This window comes from Dryobates pubescens, chromosome 3 (assembly GCF_014839835.1).
Source record: "Dryobates pubescens isolate bDryPub1 chromosome 3, bDryPub1.pri, whole genome shotgun sequence".
Lineage (NCBI taxonomy): Eukaryota > Metazoa > Chordata > Aves > Piciformes > Picidae > Dryobates > Dryobates pubescens.
In genome coordinates, this window is record NC_071614.1 from 30903853 (window position 1) to 30930969 (window position 27117).

General features: G+C 41.0%; 1 protein-coding gene across 3 annotated transcripts in view; it reads left to right on the forward strand.

The window, feature by feature from the left end:
* Positions 1–27117, forward strand: part of KLHL29 (kelch like family member 29) — a 413696-nt gene that overhangs the window by 171890 nt on the left and 214689 nt on the right. The window contains exon 1 of one of the 3 annotated variants that reach the window (XM_054179899.1): positions 18908–18962. The exons of the other annotated variants lie outside the window; for them this stretch is intronic. The gene's annotated coding sequence lies outside the window, so the exon portion shown is untranslated. Of the gene's footprint in view, positions 1–18907; positions 18963–27117 lie in introns of those variants that run through there. 3 annotated transcript variants of the gene reach the window in all.

A 27117-nucleotide genomic window follows, 5' to 3' on the forward strand; every position in this document is an offset into this window, starting at 1 on the left:
GAACAGCTTAGGGGTTAATAGTGGGGTGTTTTGCCAGTCAGGTTCAGTCAGATGTAACGCTATTAGCACCAGGTAGTTGTTCAGTGCTGTTGGAAATGAGCTGCTGTTTCTCAGCCCTTTTCCCTTTGTGTTTCTGCTTCATTGTGTTTAGTGCCCTAGCTGCTCGCTTTTCCTTTGGAGGTGAGTGTTCCTGTACAGAATAAAAGTACATAGATGAAGCAATGTGCAAATGTGTATACCACTGCTGCAACCCTTTTACAAGAGCTAGGCTGCTTGGAGAAAGAGAAAGAAGGAAATAAATGCCGTTGCAGGAAGCAAATCTAAATAAGCTCCCACTCCACCTTTTTCAATTTACTGGAGGAAATATCTTACTTCATATCATTTGACTTTTTGATTGTTAGATCAAATTGAGCCAGTTGGAATGAGCCTTGGTGATCAGAAGTCCTGAAAACCTCTGTTTAGCTGCTTTCTCATCTCTGTGCAATTGGTTTGCTTAAATTTGCTGTAATAATCTTTTAAGAGTTGTGTACCCATTCTTCACTGAGGACCCTGCTGTGCATTGTGATTATGTTATCTGTTGCATCCCTGAATGTTTAACAGTTTAAAGTGTTGTGGGACTTGATTCTGGGGGAATGCTTTTGGGTTTGCCTAGCTCTGTTTCTCACCCCATCTATAAGCTTTTACTTTAAAAATATAAACTTATATTGCTTCTTATCTCTCACTCTCTGTGTGTCAATCCTCCAAATCTTTTTCTCCTTCCCTTTACTCTTTAAAGTATCTGCTTAGTGAAGTATTGAACAAGCATGCTGAGTAGCTGTGATAATTAGGTAATTTGAATTCGGGGATGGAAGTTAGCTCTTATGTGGTAGGTTGGAGGCTGGTTGTGTTGGAAGGCAATGTATTCTGTCTTTGGGTAGAAGGGAGCTGAAATGCCCTTTCCACCGGCAATGCTCGCCGGCAAGCTATGGGTAGAGCACTGAACAGCAGTGTGATTGCATGGCCTTGCTCACCCTCTTTCTCAGGGAAATCAGCAGATGTTGACAGTGAATACAGTGAAGTGCAAACAGGTAAAGTAATGAACTGAAGTGGTAGCTTAATGGAATTATTAATGGGATTTGTGTTCAAATAGTGAACAAGGGTTGATTTTTATTAATGTAGGTTTTACACATGTAAACTTATGCAAAAGATTATACCACATTGTTTCTCCTCTGAGAGAGTGTTCATAGAATATGCTCTATGCACAGGGTGCTCTGAACTTCTTTAAATATTGCCCTTTCTCGCGCTTATCTCATGGTGCTTCTCAATGCATAGCACCCTGTAAAAATCTGTATAATACTCCCAGAGATATAACTGAACAGTGAGAAGCCCTTGAAATTCAAACTGAAGTAGTAAGTGTTCACTGGAAGCTTGGTGTTTGCTTGTTCATTCTCACCAGAATAAAAGGTAGGAACATGACGGGTATCTGGAAATGCTAAAGTGCAGTGAGCTGCAAGTTATGAGGCCTCTGCTAGAAGAGGTTACATACCTATAAGGTGGTGGTGGGGACATCGTAATTATGAGCTGACATTTAAAGAAATGTCAGAAGCATTCAAACAACCCATTGCTCTGCTTCCACCCATGTATCTTTTTGTGTCCCCGGTTCTGCCGTCTGTTATCCCAAGGACTCTGGTTTTGATTACCTTTTTGTTTGCTTTTCTGATAAAAGTTTGTTTATTTTCTATGCCTGGCATGTGCCTTCAGGGATTGTTTGCAAGCCTCTTGCTCTTTTTGTATGTGGGTTTCTCCTAAAGAACTCTTTGCCACCGTGATGCTGGCAAAAACTAATCCTCTGATTACAGCTGGGCTGTTGAGTATTTCTGAATGCCTGTGTATTTAGGAGCAGATTTTGCCAATACCTGCTTGGAGTGTGTGTACAGAAACACGTATGATATTACTCAGCATTGTTACCTGTCATCTACTTATGTGCTTTGTTTTGTTTCCTTCACACATCATTTCCTTGTCCTCTTTGGATGTGAGCTCTGCAGGGCAGGGACCATGCCATTCCTGGTGTTTGGGAAGTTCTTTGTTACATTTAATAGATTTTTACTGTTACGTGGAAATCCAAGAAAAAAGCTATTGCCTTTCTGCCCTGGTACAGCAATGTGTGTACTTTGGTGTCCATTAAAAAAGACTCCTTCCAAAGCAATTGCCATGCTTTACTGACATTAGTGACAATGTTAAGGTGTGCTCTATGCTGCTAATCCTAGTTCATTCCATAAAAGATAAGAACAGCCCTAGTAGGTAAGACCATAAGTTCATACAGCTCACTGTTTTGCCTCAAGTGAGAGTTGGCAGGGTTTGTTGAAAGGGCTTTAAACTAGGCTCAGAGGGGAAAGGGGATAAAACCGGGCTCACTAGCGAAGAGCCTAATCTGCTTCAATCTGCTGTCCCACTTGAGGTGGATAATGGTGGCATATGTGACAATAAAACCACAGGGCTCACTAATAGGATTGTAACCATGGAAGTGGCCAGGAATGGTCAGATAGCAAGAGTGAAAACTAATGGCTTCAGTCCCTCTCTGAAATGCTTATATACCAATGCACAGAGTATGGGGAATAAGCAGGAGGAATTAGAAACTATTGTACACCAGATGGCCCGTGAATAATTGCTGTCACAGAAACATGGTGGGATGACTTGCGTGGTTAGAGTGGTGCAGTGGATGGCTAACAGTGCTTCAGAAGGGATAGGCAAGGAAAGAGAAGTGGAAGGATAGCACTGTATGATAAGGAGTTCTTTGAGTGCCTCAAATTGAATCTTAGACACACCAAGATGGAATGTCTATGGATAAGGATAAAGGGGAAGACAAACAGTATCCTGGTGGCAGTCTGCTGGAGACCACCTGACCAGGATAAAGATACCAATGAGACAGTCTTTCAACAACTTGGAGATGACTCATATTCCCTAGACCTTGTTCTCATGGGGGCCTTCAACTTACCAGATGTCTGCTGGGAGTACAACACAGCAGAGAGGGGGCAGTCCAGGAAGTTACCATTGCAGCTGGTTAGCGAGGCTGCCCCACTAGTAGTGCCCCACTAGTAGTGCCCCACTAGACCTATTGTTTGCCAACAGGGAAGGGCTGGTGGAAGATGTGATGGGCAGGGGTCATCTGGGGCACAGCAACTATGATATGGTAGAATTTCCAATATGTGGTGAGGTTAGGAAGGCCATCAGCAAAACCTTTCTATCTTGGACTTCCGGAGGGCTGACTTTGATCTCTTCAGGATGCTGGTTCAGAGAGTCACTTGGGAAGCAGCCTTCAAAAACAAAGGGGCCCATGAAGTGTGGACTTACTTTAAGCATGAAGTTATGAAAGCACAGGAGCAGGCTGTCCCTATGTGCCAAAAAACAAGCTGGTGGGGAAGAAGACCAGCCTGGCTGAGCAGGGAGCACTTGCAGAAACTTGGGGAAAAAGAGAGTGTATGAACTTTGGGAAAAGGAGCAGGTGAACCAGGAGGCATTTAAGGATATTGTAAGGTCATGTAGAAAGAGATGCAAAAGCTCAGTTAGAACTTAATCTGGACGATTCTATTAAGGATATTAAGAAGTGATTTTATAAATATAAATTTTATATTTTATAACAAAAGGAGGGCCAGGGAAAATCTCCATTCCTTATTGGATGAAGGGAGAAACAAAGTAACAGAAGGCAAGGAAAAGGCTGAGGTACTTAACAGCTTCTTTGCCTTAGTCTTTAACAAAAAGATTGGCTATCCTCAGGGCGTCTGGGTTCCTGAGTTTCTAGACAGGGGTGGAGTGCAGAATATCCTTCCTGTTATCCAGGAGGAAGTAGTTAGTGACCTGCTGTGCCACTTAGATCCTAACAAGACAATGGTTCTGGGCAGGATTCATCCTAGGGTGCTTAGGGAGCTGGCACAAGAGCTGGCTAAGCCACTCTCCATCATTTATCACCAGTCCTGACTAACTGGGAAGGTCCCAGATGACTGGAGGTTGGCCAATGTGACGCCCATCCATAAGAAGGGCCAAAAGGAGGATCCAGGGAACTATAGGCCTCTCAACCTGACCTCAGTGCCTGGCAAGGTTATGGAGCAGCTCATCCTGAGTACCATCATGCAGCATGTACAAGACAACCAGGGGATCAGACCCAGCCAACATGGGTTTAGGAAAGGAAGGTCCTGCCTAACCAATCTAATCTCATTCTATGACTGGGTGACCTGGCTGGTAGATGAAGGGAGGTCTGTGCATGTGGTCTACCTAGACTTGAGCAAAGCCTTTGGCACAGTCTCCCACAGCATCTTCCTGGAAAAGCTAGCAGCCCATGGCTTGGACAGGTGTACCCTTTGCTGGGTTAAAAACTGGCTGGATGACTGGGGACAGAGAGCAGTTGTGAATGGTGTGTCATCCAGTTGGTGTCTGGTGACCAGTGGTGTCCCCCAGGGATCAATACTGGGCCCAGTTCTATTCAACATCTTTATTGATGAGGGGATTGAGTCTGCCGTTAGTAAGTTTGTGGATGACACCAAGCTGGAGGGGAGGTCGATCTGCTGGAAGGTAGGAAGACCCTGGACAGGCTACGCTGAGGCCAGCAGTGTGGAGTTCAACAAGGCCAAGTGTAAGGTCCTACACTTTGACCACAATTTGCTGGATGTTAGGGAGAAATTCTGCACAGAGAGAGTGATTGCCCATTGGAATGGGCTGCCCAGGGAGGTGGTGGAGTCACCATCATTGGAGGTGTTCAGGAGGAGACTTGATAGGGTGCTTGGTGCCATGGTTTAGTTGATTAGGTGGGTTGGATTAGTTGATAGGTTGGATGCAATGATCATGAAGGTCTCTTCCAACCTGGTTTATTCTATTCTATTCTAAATAACCCCATGCAGCACTACAGACTGGAGGAGGAGTGGCTGGAGAGCAGCCTGGCAGAGAGGGACCTGGGAGTGCTGGTTGACAGCAGCTGATGGCTGCCCCTGTGCTCAGCACTGGTGAGGCCTCACCTGGAGTGCTGTGTGCAGTTCTGGGCCCTCACTTCAGGAAGGATATTGAGGTGCTGGAGAGGACCCAGAGGAGAGTGACAAGACTGGTGAAGGGGCCATAGGGAAAGTTTTATGAGGAGAGGCTAAGGGAGTTAGGGTTGTTTAGCCTGGAGAAGAGGGAACTCATGGGGACCTTATCACACTCCACATCTATCTGAAGGGAGGTTGTAGTAAGGCAGGGGTCAGTCTCTTTCCCCGGGCAACTTGTGACAAGAGGAGAGGCCATGGCCTGAATCTCCACCAGGGGAGTTTAAGGGTGGATGTTGGGAAGCACTTCCTCATGGAAAGGGTAATTAGACACTGGAATAGACTGCCCAGGGAGGTAGTGGAATCGTCATCCCTGGAGATGTTTAAGGAAAGATTAGATGTGGCACTTAGTGACATGTTTGGTCAATGTGATGGTGTTAGGTCATAGGCTGGACTTCATGATCTCAGAGGTCTATTCTAGCCTCAATAATTCTGTGAGTCACATTGCAAGTAGGCTGTGTGTGTACTTACCCAGTATGTACTTCCTGTGGGCTGCAGCTTGGGGATTTCTTTAACCCTGTGTTGTATCTCTGTCTCTCAACCATCTGGTAGAGCATAAAGTATATGCCTGCCTTCAACGATAAAAGCGCTTGTTGACCTCAGGATGGCTATTTTCACACCTACTGTTTAGTCTGTTTTTAATCATTTTGATGGATTGAGACATTCCTATGGGGAGATACACATGAGAGAGAGCTGCTGGTGGGCAAATTAAAAGGAGCTGAAGTGTGCTAGAGACTTCCTGGTTCTTAAGAGCTATTTTCATTAGGGAGAATGACTTCTTCATTCACACATCAGTATCTGAAGGCATGCAGGAAAGAGGAAGGACTCAGCTCATGTCCATCCATCGCACATTATCTGGCCCAAAGGGCCAGGTGATTCCCAGCTGGGCACAGAAAGGAAAGCCCTGCTGAGCAAGCATTGACTTGTTGTCTGGAAGATGTAGTTAGATACTTGCCTAAATACAGGCATTTTATTAACCATATACATGTAAATTACAGGCTGGAGATTGTGTAGATTCAAATGGCTGCAAGGTCAAGGTCAGATGCATAGTGTTGTAGCAAGACTAATCTCTGCTGGCTGTTAGTGCTGTCTGTTTCTGGGGGGGGAAAAAAAAAAAAAAAAGCAGCTGACCATGTGATTAATTTATTTATTTATTTATTTAATTGTAGAATCATGTTAGTCCTGGGGCAGAAAATACTGGGTAAAATATATTGTCCCCATAATTCATATGAATGGAAATTCAATAATGGCAACCTGTCATCTGCAGAGATTAGAAATGAGTCCAAATGCCGTGCTATAAAAACATTAAAAAGGCATTATGAATTAGAATCTATTGCACCATGGTTTGCTTGTTATAAATAATGGAGGGAAAAACTAGTCCTTGGAAGTTTTTGGATTGTCCATATTGAGAGAAGCCAGCAATTACTTTCTAGAGCTGACTCTGCACCATTGATCTGACTTATGGATTTCATAAATGCAGTGGTCTGCTAATTTAATAAACTTGCTCAATCTGTTTTTAAACAGAGTACAGAACTTTGAAAAATGATTTCCTTTCAAACTAAAATTAACTCATATGGCTTTAAAACATTAGACTGTGATATTTGCTTCCAGTTTTTCATTAAAATACCTTCTGGTTTCACATTTTTCCTGTGATGGGCTAGATGCTTGCGGCTCATGTTTTATTATATTAAATACTCATATTTCACTTATGCTAATCTGGCATCGAGCTATGAATTGGATTTCTTAGGCAAACCTTTGTTTGGTTCTACATTGTCAATAAAGTTTACAGCTGCCTACAAAGTTTGCCACTGCCAAAAGCTTATAAATAATTGTTCAGTAAACTGGGACCTCTCATACTGGACAGAGTATTGACACACTAGATGTGATTTCTTGTCTAAGTAGTTTGTATGTGAGTCTGCATGTTTTTGTGGAAAAACACAGGGTTTTCAAGACATTTGCAGCAAGCTGAGTAAAAGGAGAATTCTTTCTCAAATTAATGTGTACTCTCAAGCAGGAGGTGTGATTATATCTGCCTCCAGTCAATTTTAGCTGTTGTAACCACAGTACATCACAAAACAGTTCAAGCTGCTCTTGAAAGTCTGCTTTTGAGCGTCTAAAACCTACCTGTTGTGATTTAAGCATAAAGAGGTCAAGTAGTGTGGTGACAAATTATATCAAATGAGTTTCAGGATGTGGTGATATCATATCCATTAATGTCCAGGGAATCATGTAATCTCAATTCATTCCCCCTCCCTCTGGAAACATGTTTACTCTGTTGGAGGATATAGCATAACTAGGGACCAAAATCTTACATGTGAAACAAATTCTGAACTTTCTACAATGTAGATCCAGTCTATGCAGAATGCATCTTTGGTCAGATGCCAGGTTTAATTCATTTGTTACCAAGACTGAGAAATAAGTACAGCAGTGACAGTAATAATTATCTTTTCTGTAAAGAAATGCAACACAAGCCTATGCATTTTGGTTAAAGGAGAGATAAAGAAGGGTAAGGTAATTATACATATCATACACTTTTGACTCTTTTTATTGATCTTGACAAGCTTAGAAGGCATGAATGTACATCCTTGCCAAAGAACACCTGAATTCAGATAAAACAACTTTTAACTGCTACCATATTTGTACTGCAGAAATCAGCTCTGTTGCATTTTTTGATAAAGTTAATGGGCTAGGACAGACAGTAGTGGGTTGCTGTCTGCTTAGTGTATTCTGGATACAAAATTAAATTCCCTCAATGTTATTTAATATTACAGGTTTGGGGTTTCAGAGGAAGAAAATTAAAAACCAATGGCATTTGCATCACAACACAGTATTAGAGCAGCAAGATTCAGGGAAAGTATCTAGTGACTCATCTTGAGAACTACCACTATTTTTTTTTTTCTCCCTTCCACCTCCTACAGATGCAGGACTAAGACTATTTACTTTATCCTGCCTCCGTTGGATTCCATGGACAGCTCTTACGAGCTATTTGAACATAGAGACCTTTGAAATTCCTGCCTTTGCAGTGATCTGGTTCTTGCAGACATTCAGACCATTTTGGGGTGCTTCCATCCTGGAAGGTCTTTTGAAAGAGCCTGAAAAGTGAGTTGACACAGTTGTGAATATTTGGAAAAATTTACTTGAGAAAGATTCAAGGTTCTCCTTGACATAGATCAGGGCCATGGTCACATCATCTTATAAATCTATCTGTGTATTTTGGTACTGTTATGGACTTTGAAGCCTAGCTTCAGAAAAGTCTTCTCTAAAAATAAATGGGGAAAGTGTTTGTAAAAGTGCAAGTTTGCAGCAACACTTTGTCCTTATATGGGGAATTATAATGATGTCAGGCCAGTGGCAAAGAAGCAGTGCTCCATGCTCTACATTGCTACCAAAGTTGAACTTGTCAGTCCTTGACCAAACTGAGACGTTGACAGTGTCATCCGGACCAAGCCCTGAAGGCCTGGCCAAGAGCTACGTCAGTCATCTGAAAGCTTGAGCTCATGGACTGTGTCTCATGGTAGGAAGAAAGAACAGCCTTGGCATTATTTCCCTTGAAAAAGCAATCTTCCTGAGGACAGCAATCTTTCTGCTGCTCATTGGGCCATTCTGCACATCTGCGTCCTCTCTCCTGATACTGACAAAATGTTCCTTCTTACTGCTGTGTCCTTTCTCATGGCTCAGCAAGTCTTTCAACTGTATTTGCACTCTTCCTAATGAAAAAAACAAACCAAAAAAAGGAAATAGAAAAGACTGTTTCTTTGTAATGAAATTTCAGATTGTTTCATTGATCTTTTTTGGTTTGTTTGATTACTTAAGCACTAAAAATGAAATAGATGAGACATAAATGAACCAACTCATCTTTTGTTTTGTTCTTGCTCTTGGAAGGCTTTATTTTTTGTGCCTGCTATACAGATTTGTCATATATAATGCACATTTTTTCCTTCTCATACATTTTCATACCTTTCCATTTAGTTTTACCTCCAACAATGCTGGGTACCTGGAACCTCTCTTGCACTCCTGGGAACAGTCTAGGTCTAGCAGATGAGGCATAAGGTAAAGTTTAGGGAAATCTGAAGCTTAGTACTATTTCATTTGAGAGCTTCTGATTCACCTCGTATATCTTTATCCATTCAAATGTTAGGCATCTATTTAAAGCTAGCTTGTAGCCTTCTTTTTCAGTCAGCAGAGAGGGAGAACTCTATTATCCTAAATTAGATGGGTTGAAGCTCTCCTTTGCTGTGCTTTTCTGTTCCCATTGGCTACAGGGGGACCCTGCAGATCACTTTTAGATATCTGAAACAAAGCCTATCCTCACATTCTTTAACATTTTATCCATCTGTGTTAGCGAAAGCTATATAAGTACTTAAAGTTCTAAAAGTGAAAAGAATACATATTCTGCAAGTGGTTATTGATGTTTTAAGTATTGTCATTATCATTATTATTATTGTTATTCACCTGCTGAGAGAAAAAAAAAATCACATATTGCTTGTACTGAATCATTCAAGTGGTAGAAACTTTACCCATTGTTTCACTGCATGCATTTATTTCCCCTTTTTATTTTGCCTTTCCTTTTGCTGTTCTTCACTAATGTAAATTTTTCTCACTTGTGACACTAGCAGGAAGCACTTGGCCCATTACACAGAGCTTAGTTGTAAACAAGGTATTTGCTCTTTCTCATGAACGGAAAAGTGTCAGAATTATTTTTTTCTGGATTGTTAGTGACATTATCACACGAGTTTGCAGTTACTGAAAATTGTTTTCCCTGCAGAGACAGCACTCAACCTCAAGATTTTGAGGTAAATCCACATAAATAAAGCTGTTTACCATCTCTGATCAAATTGCTCATTTTCAATTATGTGGCAAGACTAAAAAGGAACATGAGGCCATGGGGAGCTGGAAAATTCATAGAAAGAATGATGAAGTTTTGCGTTTATCATGGAGATTGGCCACTGTTTTCAAACCAAGAAAGAACAAAAATAGGCAAGACTCTTGGGTTGGCTTTAAAGCACTAAGAGGGGGAACTCAGTTGCAGCAAGCCATGCACTTCTTTCCAGAGCGTTTGTACTCTGATGACTGACCATGCTGAGTAACACATGCAGGAGGTTCTGTCCCTATTGTTGGTGTCTAATCTCTATGATTATGGAGGCAGGTAAATGTTTTCCATCTTTGTTACCTGGTACAGGGGGGCCCTGAATAGTGCAATAGTGGAGTGGTGGAGTGGGAGATCCAAGAGGCCTGGATTTACATCTTGACTATGTGCTTCAAAGACATCTTGGTGTTGCACAAATCATGCAGATGTTTGTGCATCTTTTGCTTCCTGATTTCGATAGCATTTAGGTTTGGACAGCTGTGGATTTGGACTTTGATGTTTTGTTTCAGTACTTGTATAAGAAGGAAAAGAACCCACTCAGAGGAGGTATTTTTGAGGATAAACACATTAAAGATTTCGAGGTGTGCCAGGGCAACATCCATCCTTGTACTCTGAACAGTGAGGATACGGGCCTAAAGTTTTAAAATTCCTCGAGCCATGCAAAGAGCAAATTGTACTAAGCAGCATGAAGGTAAACTGATTTAAATTCTACCAAAAGTTATCAAATGATAGTATGTCACCATTGCTAGAAAAAAATTACAGCTGACTGAAGGGAGTTGGGACAAAATAAGAGGGGTGATCTGGAATACTCCATAGTCCAGGAAAACAGAAAATAAGAAGAAAAGAAGACACTGTGACATACTCACAGGATGATTCTTTTTGCAAAAGAAACCTTGTGATTCTAGGCTTCAGAGACTTGAGCAGAGGTTCTAAAAGCAAGCCCTGGAAGGCACAATGAACATTTTTTAAACATGGCTGTCTCACCTGTCTACCCCTTTGCCACAGATTTATTTATAGCAATGCCTGCAGGGTGAGGGTATGTAACTGCAACTTGGTTGTCCGTGCTAGTAGTTTGGTTTGTAAGCAGAATCCCATCTTTCTTCTTATAGTTCATCTGCTGGAACTGAAGCTTGGATGCTCCTTCTGTTGTTCTGTCCCATGAGATGGACTTTTGGAGCCAGTAGCATCCTAGGCCTCATGGCTTAAATGATGAGGACTTACCTCGTAAAGCCCTTGGGAGAGGGCATCTGTTTCCTAGATAATCACCTAAAAATTAGCTGTCAATATAATAGTGTAATTAAAAGAGCCAGCAAAGACCTTGATTGTGTAAAAAGGAGAAATACTGAGCAAAAGTAGAAGAAGTATTCTGAATAAAGTCTATTGTATTAGTAAGACTGATGCTTAAATACTCTGCCCACTTCCATTGTCCATGGTTGAACAAAATGGAAAATACTAAAGCATAAAAATTATCCAGACCTGGAGAATAAGCCGTAGAATCTATTCAGTTTGCTGATGGAAGCTTGGAAGATGGTTGCTTAGGTGCTAACACATGGGAAAATAGCTGAAGTGGAGAACATGTAAATCTTGAAAACAATGCTGAGTGACTGGAAAGACTGGATAGGTGGAATCAGGAAATCAAGTCATCCCAAATGTCCTACATGTTCTTCCAGCCTTAGGTGGTGAACCTAAAAGAACTAGAATACTTGATAAAAGAGGCATTTTTAAATAACTAAAGGACCACAGTCTTCCAGTTAGCTACTGAGGTGGCTTCCAATTTCATCAGAGGTTTTGTCTTGATTAGATCTTAACTCCAAAGAGTTAGTGTGCAGTTACCATAAGTATTTAGCTGATTCTTTTGGAGGACATTATTTTAGTTGTTTTCCGTGAAGGCTCTTGATTTTAAACCTCTTACTGCGCCTTCTAGAGATTTCAACACAGTTCCTCTAATGCAGAATTACTGAATGATGTGCCATGAAAATCTTTGTGGATAAAATGACTGAAAACTGATCTTCTGTAGCTGGAGCACTGTTTGGAATCTAAAACTATGGTTAGAAAAAGATGCTTGCTATGGTAATCCTGCTTATGACTTTACCACACATTTGATCAAGCCTACTGCTGATGTCAGGTCCTCAGCTGGATTGTGTTGCTAAATGTCCACATTTGATTTCTTTCATTTGTTCAACCATTTTTATTTTTATAGTACTGCTTTCTGCTGAGGTTTCTTCCTGCCTTGGTAGATCTTAAATAGTTCCTTTAATCATACAACTTGGTTTATCTAAATAGCAATGACACGGTGACCAGAATTACACACAGTTGTCAACATAATGTAGCAATTAATCAGACTGTGCCGAATATTTTACCATCATTCAGCAGTGGGGCACTGGGGAGATCATTCTTTGTGTCTAGCAATGTGTAGACCTATGTAGGTCTCTCTGTAAGACAGGCACAGAAGGTGAGGGCTGTGAAAATAAACTGCATGACAGATGTTACTCACTGTCACATCACTGAAGGCTGCAGTGAAAGACATGCAGTGATGCTGGTGGTGAGCAAGGCATAGGAGTCCTTACAGGGTGGTGTAACTTGGAGCTCACAATGCTTTTGGATTTTGCCTCTTTACTTCTCTATATTCATTTCCGCATATCTCAGACCCAAACTACTGAGAGCCTTCTAGGTAAGTATGTGGAGACAGTGTTAGAAATACAAACTATAAAGTCATTACAAATCTCATTTTGTCTCACAACAATGAAATGTTCATGTAGTTCTAAAACAGTCAAGCATCTGCCCTGTCATGGTACACATTGCTTATCTGTTTCATCACATTTTTCATCCTGTTAGCATTAGTAACTTCTATTGTTGCTGTCTCCAGATGTTCAGGTGTTGTAACACAGTCCCCAAAATCATAAGATTTTTACAGCATAATAAAATTGGAGTTGCTTTGGTTTCCTTTATGACTTCTGAGGTTTTAGAGCATGGCCAGGTTGCATTTCACATTATTTCCTGTAACTATCAGGGTTAGAAAATGTTTATTAAAAGTGAAAGCAGAGCTGGATTCTGTGAATCATTTGGAACCATGTCACTTTGAGTCAGCCATAAAGCAGCATGCTCCCAATTTGGGAGACAGGAAAGTGAAATTCAAACACCAAAATCCAGATCTGCAAACCTAAAACTCTGTACTGTCTAACCCTGGGTACCTACTCCACAGTTGCCTTACTTTTTGACAGCTCAGAAAAGCCCCAGCATCTTCAGCTGCCTATCTGTATGTACCAGCACTGTCTCTGGCTTAGAGTTAAACCCATCTGGGACATGGAAAGCAACTGTTCCTTTACCTAAATCCACTGAGTGGCATTTCTGAGGGTTTTCCTTACCAAAAGAATAAAATTAAAAAAGAAAAATAAAAAAGAAGAAGAGGATTTAAGGAAATCTGAATACAAGACATAAAGTCAGCAGTAGCTATCTTTTTTAAATTTAAAAACAAACAAACAAACAAACAAAAAAAACCCCAGCCTATCACCAGCAGACCTTAAAACTGTCAAAAACTGTGGGGAATGAGGATTTTTGGATAGAGCATTCCAAGTGGCAGGTTCATCATCTCTGCTCTGGGGTCAGGTGTGTGTTCTCTGGAGAAGCTTTTTCCTTCAAGGCCTGGCAGCGGATGCTCTACTCATATTTAAGAGGGAAAGAAAGAAGCTGGGTTCTGAAAAAGAAGGAAAGGATATGTCTTGCATTCAACAAAAGGAATGAAGCCCAGGAGGTGCAATCCTACTGTTTATACATGCTAAAAAAAAGTTTTGAAACGAGAAGGAAAAATCATAGTCTCCAAACACACAGTCCTGGGGTAAGGCTTCAGAGCTGCAGTACAATTTGTGGGTTCAGATCCTATGGACAGTGAAATGAAGGTAAGAGTATTAAAGACTGAGTTGTTCCTCAGTCCATCAAACTGATAAAAAATGTAGCTTCCTAATATTATAGTTCAGAAAGGTTCTTACTGCAGTTATATGTTTCACTTTAGTGGGCTAGTGGTGTTTTCTTTTAAAGATGATTCTAACTTTGCAAATAACAGAATAACTCTTTCAATCTTGCAAGAAAATTCTTACGCTGCTTCCACTCTCAAGTCAGTTTGTTATTAAAAGTCAGTCTGTCTGAAGCTTGCAAATCCAGGATGCATGTGTCCTTTGGAGGTGAAAAATCCAATTACAGCGGCATGCGTCAGGGAACCTTCAAGCCTGGGAGGTGGGTTTATCTCGATCTGAATAACAAGGGTTTGTAAGAGAGCTGGCATCACAAGTTCTGGGCTCTGGAGAGAAGCATTTCCCTGTAGATATAAGCCAGGCTGCTCTTGTAAGAGGCGGAGAAGTTCTTAACACACCAGGCAAGCCCCAGATTGTCACGTCTGAAATGGTACCAAAAATCCTTTAATTTTATAAAATAAGCACCGTATCAGACCAGTAGCTTATGAAATAGAAGACCTATTTCAGTTGCCTCCTCAGTTTGAGGAAACTCAGACTTATAGTTCCCAAATCTGCTGGACTGTTTTATAACACTTCAACATTTCTCAGTAAGAGTCAATATTCTAAGAGCAGGAATACGAACCTTCCTTTTACCTCTCCATCCCACCATGGGGCTGCAGAGCCAGAGAGTCATAAGCGAAGTGCAGGATTTGAGACTCACTCCATACTCCAGCTTCCTTGTTGCGTTCCAAATACTTACCGAGGTTCTTGCATTTGGGGAGATTTCTGAAGGATTTGCTGGCTTTTGTGAGACATACAGCATGTATGTACAAGGCGTGTTGCATCAAGTTGAAATGCCTGGCACAGAGTTCTGGGTACTTACTGGGCTTGGGAAAGCAAAGAGGGAAGCAAAAATCATCCATAAATCCTGTTCCTCCTTATAATACAAAGCCATAGGAATAGTCTTCTCCAGTTCCCAGTCCTGCATGTTTTTAGTAGTGAAATATTAAAGCTCTGGTTTCAAGTATCAAAGTATGCAGCAGTATCAATAGCACCTAAAAGGGACTGGAAGAAACATCAGGATATTTTTAAGGGAGATCTGTGTTTCTCAGAACGGGTCTGCTGACAGTTATATGGGTGAATACCACCACAGGGTGTTGGGGCAGGCAGGTGTGTGCCACCAGAGACCAGATGCAGAAGGGAGGAATGGGTGAGGATTAATGATGATGCCACCATAAAGCCACAGGTTAAGAATATTTTGGGATTTTAATTTCTGCTTGTTTGGGGTGGAAAGCTGTGAGATTTGACTTTTTGACCCACTTTTAACGTTGTTTCCATTTGAATTTTTCTGCAATTTAGTTGTATCTGTAGGGTGGTTTTTTGAGGACATTTTAGTTGAATGGTAAGTTCAGATCTGTTTCTTGGCACAATGTGCCTTTTGAGAGCCCTGAAATGTGGTGTTTACAAGATACAAGTCCAACCGAATTATTTAGTTCTCTGTCCTTCCACTGACACCACCTCCACAGTATGAACTGATTAATTGGTATCGGTTTCTTACTTTTTGATTGCAAGAAATTACTGGGCTATTAATGCTTCTAATTGACAGTGTACATTGACAGTTAAAGAACAGTGTAAAAGTAGATTCTTGACTGTTCTTGCTGCGTTCTTATGATCACAGGATGTTAGGGGTTGGAAGGGACTTCTGGAGATCTTCTAGTCCAACCTCCCTGCCAGAGCAGGACCATATAATGTAACGCAGGTTGCACAGGAATGAATGATTCTTAAGACTTCAGTTTCTGTCAGTGGAGGCAACTGGCAGTGCCCTGCTCTAGAAGGAGATGAGCATGCAGTTTGGCAAACGAACCTGTATTTAGCAGACTGTCAAGTAATAAAACTGTGGTGAAATAGAGAAAAGAAAGGAAAGGAAGAAAGAGAGGACAGATGGACAGAAGCAAACCAAAACCACCAAACCCCAACCAACCAATCAAAAAAAAAAATAATCCCAACAAACAAAAACCCTTAACCCCTTGTAACAGAAACACATAATGCAGATATCTTAGTAATGTTCCTGTCTGGAACATTATTCAGGGATGCAGTCAATATTTCCTAAATGCAAAATTCTCTAAGTGGCTGCAGTCAGTGGCTCACCAGAAGTTTGGTTGGTTTTTTTTTCCTACAGGTGGAAATACCTGAAGTAAATACACTGTTTAGACAAGGGATGGGGTAATCTCAAAGGAAGCCCCCAGTGACTTACTGAGATACAGCAAAACCTATGCGCTACAAAAGTCTACAATTTGTTGCATCCCACTATAGATGCCTTTTATGTTATGAGGCTGAGGTGGATGCATGCTGAAAATACGTTTTGTATAAGCATCTTTCAATTATTCTGGTTCCAGGCTCTAGTATCTAACTTCCAGAACCTGCCATCTAAATGCAACATTAAATGAAAACGTCAGTTTATATGTCATCCTGATAGTACTATCCCATGTAGTTCCATATGGTTTCTCATACTGAAAGGACCAGGGACTAATCAAGATATTTGCTGCAGGACTGAGTTGAACAAAGCAGTATAGAGAGAAAATTGTCACCTTTGTTCACTGTTTATGCAGGAGCCCATCATACATTTTCCCAAGCAGCAAGACCTGCAGTTTTTAGGGTGGTGACATAGTTGCATTAATAAATGGAAATTTGCCTGGACAGGATGGAAAATGCATTTCAACACAAGTATCTTTCAGTAAGTGTGAACAGAGAAATAGCCGCATGAATCATTGGCAAGGAACCAGTCTGTAACTATGTTGAGTATCCAACCTGCAAATGTAGCTAATCTCGGTTGTGGGCTGTGTCACTTTATACCTCAGTGTACCTTGCATGTATTCAATAGACAGTCTGTTGAGGTTTTCGCATCTGGGACTTGGGTACAAAGAATTTAAGTTACTCAGATACTGCAGAGGCAGTGGGCTACCCAACAAGGGCTTCAGCTTCACAAGGGCATAGGTCTCCTATAGGACCTGTGTTGTTTCATCCAGACTGATGCAGATGTCTGTTACCTTGGGCATTTAAATAATCTCTAAGCACTAAAGTGTAGGCCGCTGAATCTGTACCACTGTTAATTTAGTTCATGCGAAATTGCCAAGCCTTTTTGCAAAGGCAGCAGGAATGCATTGAGTCAGCTGGTTGTCGGGATTAGTGAGTCTTGTCTTCCAGCCATTGACCATGGGCATGACTCTCCTTCACAGAGAAGCAGCAGAGATTCCACCTGGTGAGCAGTGGGATTTTGAGGACTTGAAAAGAGAAAAGAGAACAGCATCGGAATAAGGCACTGGGGCCTTATCGTATTGCTAGGGGGTGTGGACGAAGCCCTGTTACTCTCGACTGCATGATTGGATGGGATATCACTGCAGAAACCATATTAGGGGACAATCCTGCACTATCAGCATGAAGTGGGTGAGCTAATGGCTGTTTTTCTTGCGCAGTGGCTTCGATCAAATCAGAATGGCAATCTAGCTGGAATGAGCAAAAAAGAAATTACATACTGGATTTCATGGAAAATTAAGGCTTTGGGCTGCTGTATGTATCAGTAGACATGAGTAAATCTAAATCTGTGTGTATTTTGTAGCATTTCTTCTTTTCTCTTTCTAAATCTTCAGCCTGATGTAGTTCCTTCAGTGATTAAATACACTGCTTTTTTTTTTTTTCCTTTTCATTTTATTGTGCAGTGGAGGCAAATATTTAAGGAAAAGAAATGGGGGGTTGGGAGAGTACCAAAAGTTAATGTTATAGCTTTTTAATTAGAAGTCTTTTAAATTACAGCAATTTTATACTGTAGTAAGTTTTCAGGGCCATTTAGATTCTAAAATACCTGCCAACTGGGAAAGCCAGCAGTTCAGTTGGGCTTTTTTCCCCACCATTACATCTGCAGCAGAATGTGGCTTTTATAGACATTTGCTTTTCCCCCAGTGTTTCCTGCCGAGGTGTTTGTTTGTGCCACTGCAGTCTTCAAAACGCTGACACTGTGTCATTGTCCTGTGTTTATCACCTCTAATTGTCTTTGTTGGTGTTTAGGTAGGGAATTATTCTGGGTAGTGCTGTTTAAGGTGATCCCTGACTATAGGTCTGTGTGCATGGAGAGGAGGAGACATCTGTTAAACATTCTTGCACACCCATCTGCCTCCAGTCTGTTCCATATGTCCTGCGCTTGCGCACAATGGGTTTCTTGCCTTCTTCCCTTGTTTGCTAGTGCTTGTAAGAGTCATCTGGAACCAGTGACATTGCCGTCAGTAGAGCCTGATGGAGTGCTAAATGAGAGGCAAGTCATGTTAACAGTCTCGCACAGCCCTGCATCTCATGAATATTTTAGTTTAGTGGCAGAGCTCCTGTTGTGCTGTATGGTCTGCACTGTGCATAGCAGTAGTGCTCTGGAATATGACTGGTGAACAGGGAATAAAATGGTAGTGTACATTTGGAAATTTTTTGTTATTCTTAGAAAGAAAGTTGGTAAATTAATGTAATGTTGGCAGGAAACCCCAGGGGAATTGATTTCAGTCAGATCGGATTCATAGGGTGTCAAGTGTGGTTTGATATGAGAATAGGTCAACTCTACATTGAACTATAAAATCCACATCTGAAATAAATCAAAGAGTTGGAAATACTAAAAATCAGACCTAGTTATTATCACCCTGGCTTTTGATGAGGAAAAGGCTGTTCAAAAGCCAATAGGGAAAAGTACCCTCAACAATTTGCTGTGGGAGTTTTCCTTTTCCAGGCTTAACAATGATGCAAGAATTTTTTATTATTTTTTTTTGAGGGTGCCAGGGGTGTTTGATTGCTTTTATTCCTTAATCTTCAGAAAGTGTAGATGAGACAGCATAAAGCAGTAATCAGAGCACAGAACCCTTATCTAAGTAGATCAGATGCTGCAAAGAGCCTCTCATTACATTCGGCAAATGTCTACAGTATCTGTCAGTTCTGTTTTGTATTAAACTGCTGGCTGGCAGAGCTGCGGCAGGACGTCACATGAGGTTACAGGACACTTGATGATACACGAGGACACCTGTTGTATATGGACAAGACAAGATCTGGCATGCAAGATGGCTAGAGGTATTCCTGTTTCCCTGGATTTTATTCTCTTTTTGTTTAACACAGTCGTATTCTTACAGAGAAATAGATATACTTTGGTCTTGCCTTACTTCGTCTTTCCCAAGTGGTTTGCATGTGTAGGTGTCAGAGGAAGCCTTGTAGTCTTCACTTCCTTACTTTATTTATAGCTTGCTGGGTTAATGTTACTGTTGATTATTCAGAAGGAGTTATTTTACCAAACCGATTTCATGAGACCTAGGTAAAGCTGGAGAGGCAAAAGCCTATATGTAATTATTAATGTAGCCAGTGTGATTTGTAGTAGGTGTTGCGTTTTCCTGTACATGGAAAAAAACTTGCTCGAATGCATTTCACTGCTTCTGAAGTGCTTTATCAAAGCAGGTCCCTTTTATGAGTCTCTTACTCCAGGGCTACGCATGTGAACCCCAGCTGAAGGCTAGCTACAGAGATGAACTGTGTTGACAGCATTGAAAATGTCCCTGTTCAGTAAAATATAACCCTTGAAAAGGCTCCAGCTGCTGCAAGCACCATTGGCAGGCTTGCAGCCGGGCACTGGCATTCAGGTGACGAAGGTGATGGGCTCAGTGCAGACCCTTCCTCCAGGAGAACGATCGGTACTCTCCCTTTGTTTTGCACACTGTGACCTGATTTTTCTTCCTTTCCGTTTTTCCTGTGTAGTAGCATTGCAGGGGCAGGGGGGTGGTGAAGAAGGGGGGGGGGGAAAGGTTATGCTGTGTATATTCCTCAGACTTCTAACCCAGAGGTAAGGGTCTCTCCTGGCTGACTGATGTCCCTTCAGCCAGTGAAGAATTTTAAAGGGTCCGTGTGGCTCAGATACATCTCTTGCTGACAGCTCTGTTGCAGAGGGTTGTTTTAAATGCGAGTTAACTGTCAACATTGAAGCACACAGCATGAGGAGAAAACTTAAGTAGTAAACTAAAGTTTTACTATGGCACACTTTCAAGTCTTCGTCTTCTGTGCTCTGGGACATGCTGCAGCAGGAGCCAGCCAGCCATAGCTGGGTGAAGCTAACACCAACAGAAAGCAGAGTCTGAAACAAGGAACTCCCTTCCTCCCACTTGTTTCTCTGCTGGGGTGGTTGGCTCACGTGGCTTAAAATGAATGAAAAAATTTGGCAACTTGATTGGCAGGTCAGCTTTGAGAGGCAGCCAAGTCCTACAGTGGTTATCAGGCAGATCCTAGCTGCAAAGGCATGCCATCACTCGCAGCCACACAATAAACACAGATGTGGCAAAGACAAATAGCGGGCAGAAAGGAGAATCTGAGTGGGAAGCAAAAGCAGCTTTTGCATGGACGCGTGACTGGAGAATTTAGTAAACCAAGCAAATTGCTTACCAGAAGCTTAAATAGGATTCCTCTGGTATCCAGCAGGATTCACGATGAGTGAGTGATTTATAAACCAGCACATCCACAAAGAGAAATAGCTTTGCTGAAACCAGCCAGCCAGTGCCTTAGCAGTGCACTGAAATCACTTCAACAAATAACTTTCTTTTTTTTAAATAATACTTTAATGTTCCAGATTGTTAGCAGCATATTTGTGTGGCCTTGAACCTTGCGAGTGTATTTTAAAGCGAAATATTTAAACAGCATTTTCGGCATTTGTAAAGTAGTGACTTGAAAGTTGTGTCGCATCTTGTGCAGAGGTTGATAAATCACCAATGCCTGAGGCTGCACAGAGAATTCGGGTCAGACTTTGTTTTCAGGTGTTAGTGATTCATCAGTAGTTTCTGGGGAAATAAGAAGCTTGAACTCTGGTCAGGGCAGGTAAAAAAAGCTTTCTGGTTCGCCTTTTAATCCTAGAAAATAAAACAGATTTCCAACTAAGAAAAGGAAAGAAAGAAAACAAAACAAAAAAACAAGCACTGCATAAAAGCAGTAGAGGGAGGATTACTCTGAACTTGGCAGAAGAGAGGAGTCATCACTTGAAGATAAGCACTGGGTAAAGGCAGACTTCATTTTGAAGCTTTTTAGAGCAGGGGACCAAAAGAGTTACTTGGTCTAGATCAAAGGTCTGTTCTCCACTTTAGCTTGTTAATTGTTGTGCTAAATGTTGTCATTTGGGTACCAATTTGGTAACTATTGCGAATCTTTCCAAGGATAATGAAAATGCACCTAGCAAGCCTTGCCATACCAATTCCACTCAGTATTGCTGTGTTTAACCTCCATGATGAGAAGAGTCAGCTCTTGTATCCTGTGACCTTTAGCTGAAGTAGAAAGTTAGAAGGTAACAAGAGCAGGGAGAGAGGTTTCCCCTCTGCTTCTGGGTGTGTCTATATTGTAACCGCTGACGAGTTCTTGAGCATTTGCCGCCTTCTCAGATGGGTTTTGTAGCCCCGGGTGTGCTGGTTGTAGAAAGCCTCCTGGGTTATTCCTGCTTGCTATGCAGTGATTTGACAATAACAGAGGGCACTGAATCTGCCTTTAGTCTGAGACAACTGATCCCTTCCTCCCTTCTCCATCAGCCTGATTTGTAACAGCCAGGCTGCTTCCAGAATTAAGTTAGCTTATTTAGAGGCACTGTAACTGCAGTGGAACCATGTCTTCAGTTTGACACAGCAGATCATTTGACGTTGAATACCATGGAGGCAATTGGTAGCACCAGCTCTGACTGAAGTGTGGGAATGAGTCAGCTCTTTGGCAGGTATTCATTTTTAATTGTTACTGTTGGAAAGAAGATGCATTTTGCTGCCTGCCTTGTTTATTACAAACAATGCACGTTATCCTTTTGAAACAAAAGTAATACATCTGCCAAACAAAGTGTTGAGAAACTGAAGCTTGACAAATGCAGATAATTCAGAAATTAAGCCTTGATTTTCAACAGTGAGGGCAATTGACCAAGAGGTCAATATACCAAGAGCTTTTTGCACTAAATCTCCATCACTGTTGATTTTTATATGAAGATTAGATGCTTTTTTACAAGTTATGCTTTAGATCAAACAATAATCAATTATGGGGAGTTCTGTAGCTTCTGTTATGCAAGAGGTCAAGTTGGATAATTTTGAAAGGTCCCTTTTGGCCTTCTCTATGAAAAAAAACCAACAAAACAAACCAAAAACAAACCAAAAAAGACCATTAAAAAGATCACAGTTTATCATAAATACAATTCACCACTTGCCTGATGCTGAATGAATTGTAAAAGCATGTTTGAAGAAGTCTGGCAGATTGTTCAGAACCCTATTAAGAAATTGCAGCTATGCTGGAGATGGGGGCATGTTGTCTTCTGAGGTTAAGCAAACATTTGTTTCTAGTAGGATAAATTCATAACTCACATGGTTATAATTTATCACCCTATCAATGTCTTTGAGAACAGTTTTAGAACAGACGTTTGAAGTTGTGTGTCACTTCGTCCATGTGTGAATTGCTCTTTCCTCTCCTGTACAGATCACACTTGAGTGTCCACTGTAGGTTACTGTTTTGGGAACCATACACAGTGCAGCATTTTTGTTTGTTTACTTTCATTTGGTTTACTTTGGTATCAAGTTTGGTGGTGGTGATGTTGGTCAAAGAAATTTTCCCTCCATGTGGAATATGCTGTGGGGTGGGTGTGATGCTTTTTACTGCCCTGGACTAAGGCAGGATTCCTTTCCACAGCTTCCTGGCTGTGGCATCTTGCTGTTACCTGAAAAGCTGAGTTGTTGACTGCCTTCTTCACTCAACACCTTGGCACAATCTTTCAACTATTCAGGAACAAGACTCTGAAACAGCTTAAACTGAGGCCAAGACCTTGCATTAAAAGTTTAGTTTGCTAGGAAAGTAAAATAGGAAACTGTCGCTGGACTTACGCACAACCTGAGTTGTAGCTTGTTGTAGCCACAACTACTGTACCACAGCCCAAGTGTGTTGAGCCTGATGGTTCTCCATCAGGCAATATTTGGTGTTGATGCATAGTGACTGCAAAGGTGCCTGATACAATCCTTGCTGCCCTATGTCATGGAGTTCCTGAAGGTATGCAGGGGGGTGAAGAACAGCAGTTCTGGCAGAATTCCTTGCGGTTTTAGTGTCACTCTGTGCTGGAAAGCAGTGTCAACTCCAGCGTGCAACAGAACAGGTTGCATGTTACAACATCACCATCACTTAGTTAATTTCTAGGATCTGGTCCAGAATTCAGTGTCTGCTGAGCTACTAACCTTAAGTTCTTTTTCATTCTCCCTCCTCTGTTACAGTGTAGTCACTTAATAGGTTAGGCAATGCAGCAGTATTTTTATTTTCATTCCAGTTGTGTGTTTCCTCTTGTGCTTCCTCTAAAAACATTTTCTGGAGACATGCTGGAGAAGTGCAGAAACCCCACCTCAAATCAGAATAATGTAGGCTAAGGCTCACGAGTCACAGTTCTTTGAACAAAATATCTAATATTCACATAGTAAGAGTATTGTAGTGATTTTGCAGAACTTACTGCTGTAGAAGAGCCAAGCTGAGTTTCTTTGATGTGCTTCAAAAAAATTCAAAATATTAATAATTTTTATTGCCAGTGTTGATGGTTCATCATGCACTGCACATGCAGTAGGATGGGATCCAGGCAGCTCTTATCTATGTATCACAATAGGCAAGTCACAGCACCTCTTTACATCTCTTCCTCTCTCATCCTCTTCCTGTGTCTTGGTTTTTCTGCAATTTTTTTTTAGTTAGAGGCTTTCTCCGGAGGCAGGTACTCTTTCTTATGTATTCCTGGCATGTCTGGCCCCAGCTGGGATTGTAAGATGCTGCTGTAATACAAACAAACAAATATTAATAACTAGAGATAAGAAGAAAAAAGTATCCCGCTTGAAATATGGATCCCAAGGCACCTGACAGAGAGAAAACTAAGCAAGTCTTACACAGAGGTCATTGAAGGAAACTAAATAAGGATGCTCAGCTGCCAGATTTACAGGCTCTTGAGGAAGCTGCAATTAATAAAATCTATTAATTGAGAAGTGTGAAGGCAATCTTAACACGTAATGCATGGACAACATGTATGTGCATATAAATATGTATGTATATATTATGTATACAGATGTTACCTTGAGAAAAGGCAACATTTATATTGGATAGCATAACTGAGCTCAGAATGACTGTTGTAGCTAAGTAAAGATTCATGATGCCCTGACATGAGGCACCAAATACATTATCAGTACATAACACATTAGTCATTATGCAGTACTTGCAGTGTTTCCAATGGAGTCACAAACTTACAGCATTTTAGGAGCTCAATATGAGACATCTGCATGTGATTCTTTTCAACAAAGCAACTGAAAAGCCTTAAAAGTAGTTGTAGTGCATCTTGAAGCTGTAACTTATTTCCAGCATGGATGTTACACTTTTTCAGAACATCCTGGTAGCTAGCAAGGATTTTTCCTTTTTTATCAACAGAGCTCTTGCTGCAGGAGATCACTGAAATTGTAACTGTCCCTACATTTCCTGTGGAAAGAAGGAAGAGGGGGTTGGTAGAACCTAACTTTTGCATTTTCCTTTCAATCAGTCAAAATTTCTTTACTTTGCCATCACTGAAAAAGGTACTTTATGCAGATCACAGTTGTGTATGAGTGATTGATATATATATATTCCTTATACAATATCTGCCAGTGCCTTCTGGTAATTCAAGTTGAGGACTGAAAACTTTTTTAATGAAGTTGTTTGGGGTTGTTTTGGTTTGGGTTTTTTTCCCCCCATTTATTTCCTAAGCTACATGAATTAAGCTTTTTGGAGTGATTTTGATAGATTCTGTTCTTTAGTCCTGGAAGCATCTTTGTTCTCTCTCATGCCTTAACTTCAGTTAATATATTTGTTGGGAGGAGAAAAAGGAAAGAATCGGACTGAAAACAAGGCTGGGACTTAGCAGACTGAGGAAGGGGTAATGTTTGATAGGTCTTGTCTTGATACCATAGTGTTACATGCTACAGCAGCTCTCTTTAAAATGAAAAGAGATAGAGAGGACCTGCTAGGTAATCAGCTTCTATCGGTATTACCACTGTCCAACTCATTTTATTAGGTTGCATATCATAGAATGGTTTGGGTTGCAAGGGACCTATAAAGATCATCTAATTCCAAAGCCCTGCCATAGGCAGGGACACCTACTAGACCAGATTGCTCAAGGCCCCATCCAACCTGGTTTTGAGCACTTCCAGGGTTGGAGCCTCCACGACTTCTCACTGGGCAGCCAGTTCCAGTGATTCAGCACCGTCATAGGGAAGAATTTCTTCCTAATGTTGAATCTAAACCTCGCTAAGCCATTGCCACTCATCCTATCACTACATTCCTTTATAAAAAGTCTCTCTCCAGCTATCCTGTAGGCATCCTTAAAATACTGGAAGGCTGCTATAAGGTCTCACCAGATACTTCTCCAGGCTGAACAACCCCAACTCTCTCAGCCTGTCTTCGTAAGAGAGGTGCTTCAGCCCTCCGATAATCTTTGTGGCCCTCCTTTGGATTCATTCTAACAGTTCCATGCCCTTCATGTGTTGTGGACTCCAGAGCTGGACACAGCACTCCAGATGGGGTCTCACAAGAATAAAGTAGTGGGGGGAGATAAAATAGGTAAAAGCATAGACAGTTAATTTGAGGCCATTATTTGCCACCATGGTAACAATGGGTTATAGTTGGTTTATCCTAATCCTCTTCCCTAGTTTGTGATCAATACTACATACATTAAAAAAAACCAAAACCTTAAGGCCTGTGGTGCTTGGCAGTAGAAAGACAGACAGTGAAGAAGAATCATAAAGTTTTTATGAAACAGTTTGACAGAAATGTAAAGCAGTGTACTGTGGTCTCTGAAGTAGGAAACATGTCAAAAATAGATGGAATTGAACTTGACCACAAGAAGGACTTGAAAGCGTCCTATTTGGGACTATTATTTAGTATACTATATACTGTATATTTAGTATATGTATCTTTCTTCTAGGTGATCTGATTCAGAAGTAGAAGTTGCTAAGGTGGAAAGAGTGTGAGGAGAAGTGAGATAAGATTGTACCTTTGAAAAAGTAGTAATTGAAGGACTGTCATTGAATGCACAGAGAGGCAGTAACACTTAGGTATAGTAATGCAATAGCTAAGGCCTGGAATGAGAAAATACAAATTCTCTTCCTCAGACTAGCTCTATGACTTTGAAAAATTTGCTTAACTTTGGGCATAGACACCTCCTGGGAATCATCCATCTCACACATTTAGGACATAGGTCACTGAAGCTGGGCAACCTCCTGTAGTGCTGGGCTGGTGCCTAGCATGGCTGGACTCCCATCTGGACCCTTAAGCATATTAAAAGCATTAATACTTTAATACACTGCCAGCCTGGGCAGGAGGAAATCAGGAACCGCTGCATGAAAACTGAGGAAAATAACTGTTTTTCTCCCAGCAAACCACTTGGGAGATTTGTTTTGTTTTGCTTTGATAGCTTCTGACACTTTGTCTTATATTGCAACTTGTCAAATTATGTCAAAATTGTGATAGGCTGCTGTGTTACAAACCATACTTATTGCTAATTTCACACTAAAATGTATTTCATATCACTTCGTAATCTGGTGCCATATTTACTGATTTCTGTATTCCATCTGGAACTTATCAGCCTTTCCATGATGTCTGCCAGTAGCCTGAAAGTTTCTTTCCTGATCTTCTCTAATACCCAGGGATAACTTCCATCTGGTCCTAGAGATTTGTTGCTTTAAGTTCCTCTAGATTATTTTCTTTCTGTCTCGTTACTGCTGAAATCGGCTTGGATTGTGGTTGTGACATGGGCATTTTTCCTCTTTTTTCATAAGGCATTTAGAATATACTCACATATCTTAGCTTTCTGGGTATCCTGCAGTTTACTTCAATTTTCTCTCCCATTCCTTCCCATAATTCCAATTAATGTGGTTGAAATTCTTTTGTAATTCTCCATTAGGAATTAGTAAAACAGCAAAAGCAAGAAATTAATGTCCTTAGCCCATGGGGTTTTTCACAAAGTTAGATGAAATTAAAGCAAAGTAATGAGTGGAGACACAACTGAGTTTTTCACATTCTTTGATTTTCCTTTCATAATTTATGTAGCAAATATTCTTCCTATCTTTTATTATTATTATTATTTTCCTTTTTGAGATATGTGACTTGTTATCATTTGAGTGAATTTACATACAGAATGGATTTTAATGTTGTTTTGCTGCTTAGGGTCATGACATATATTTATTAT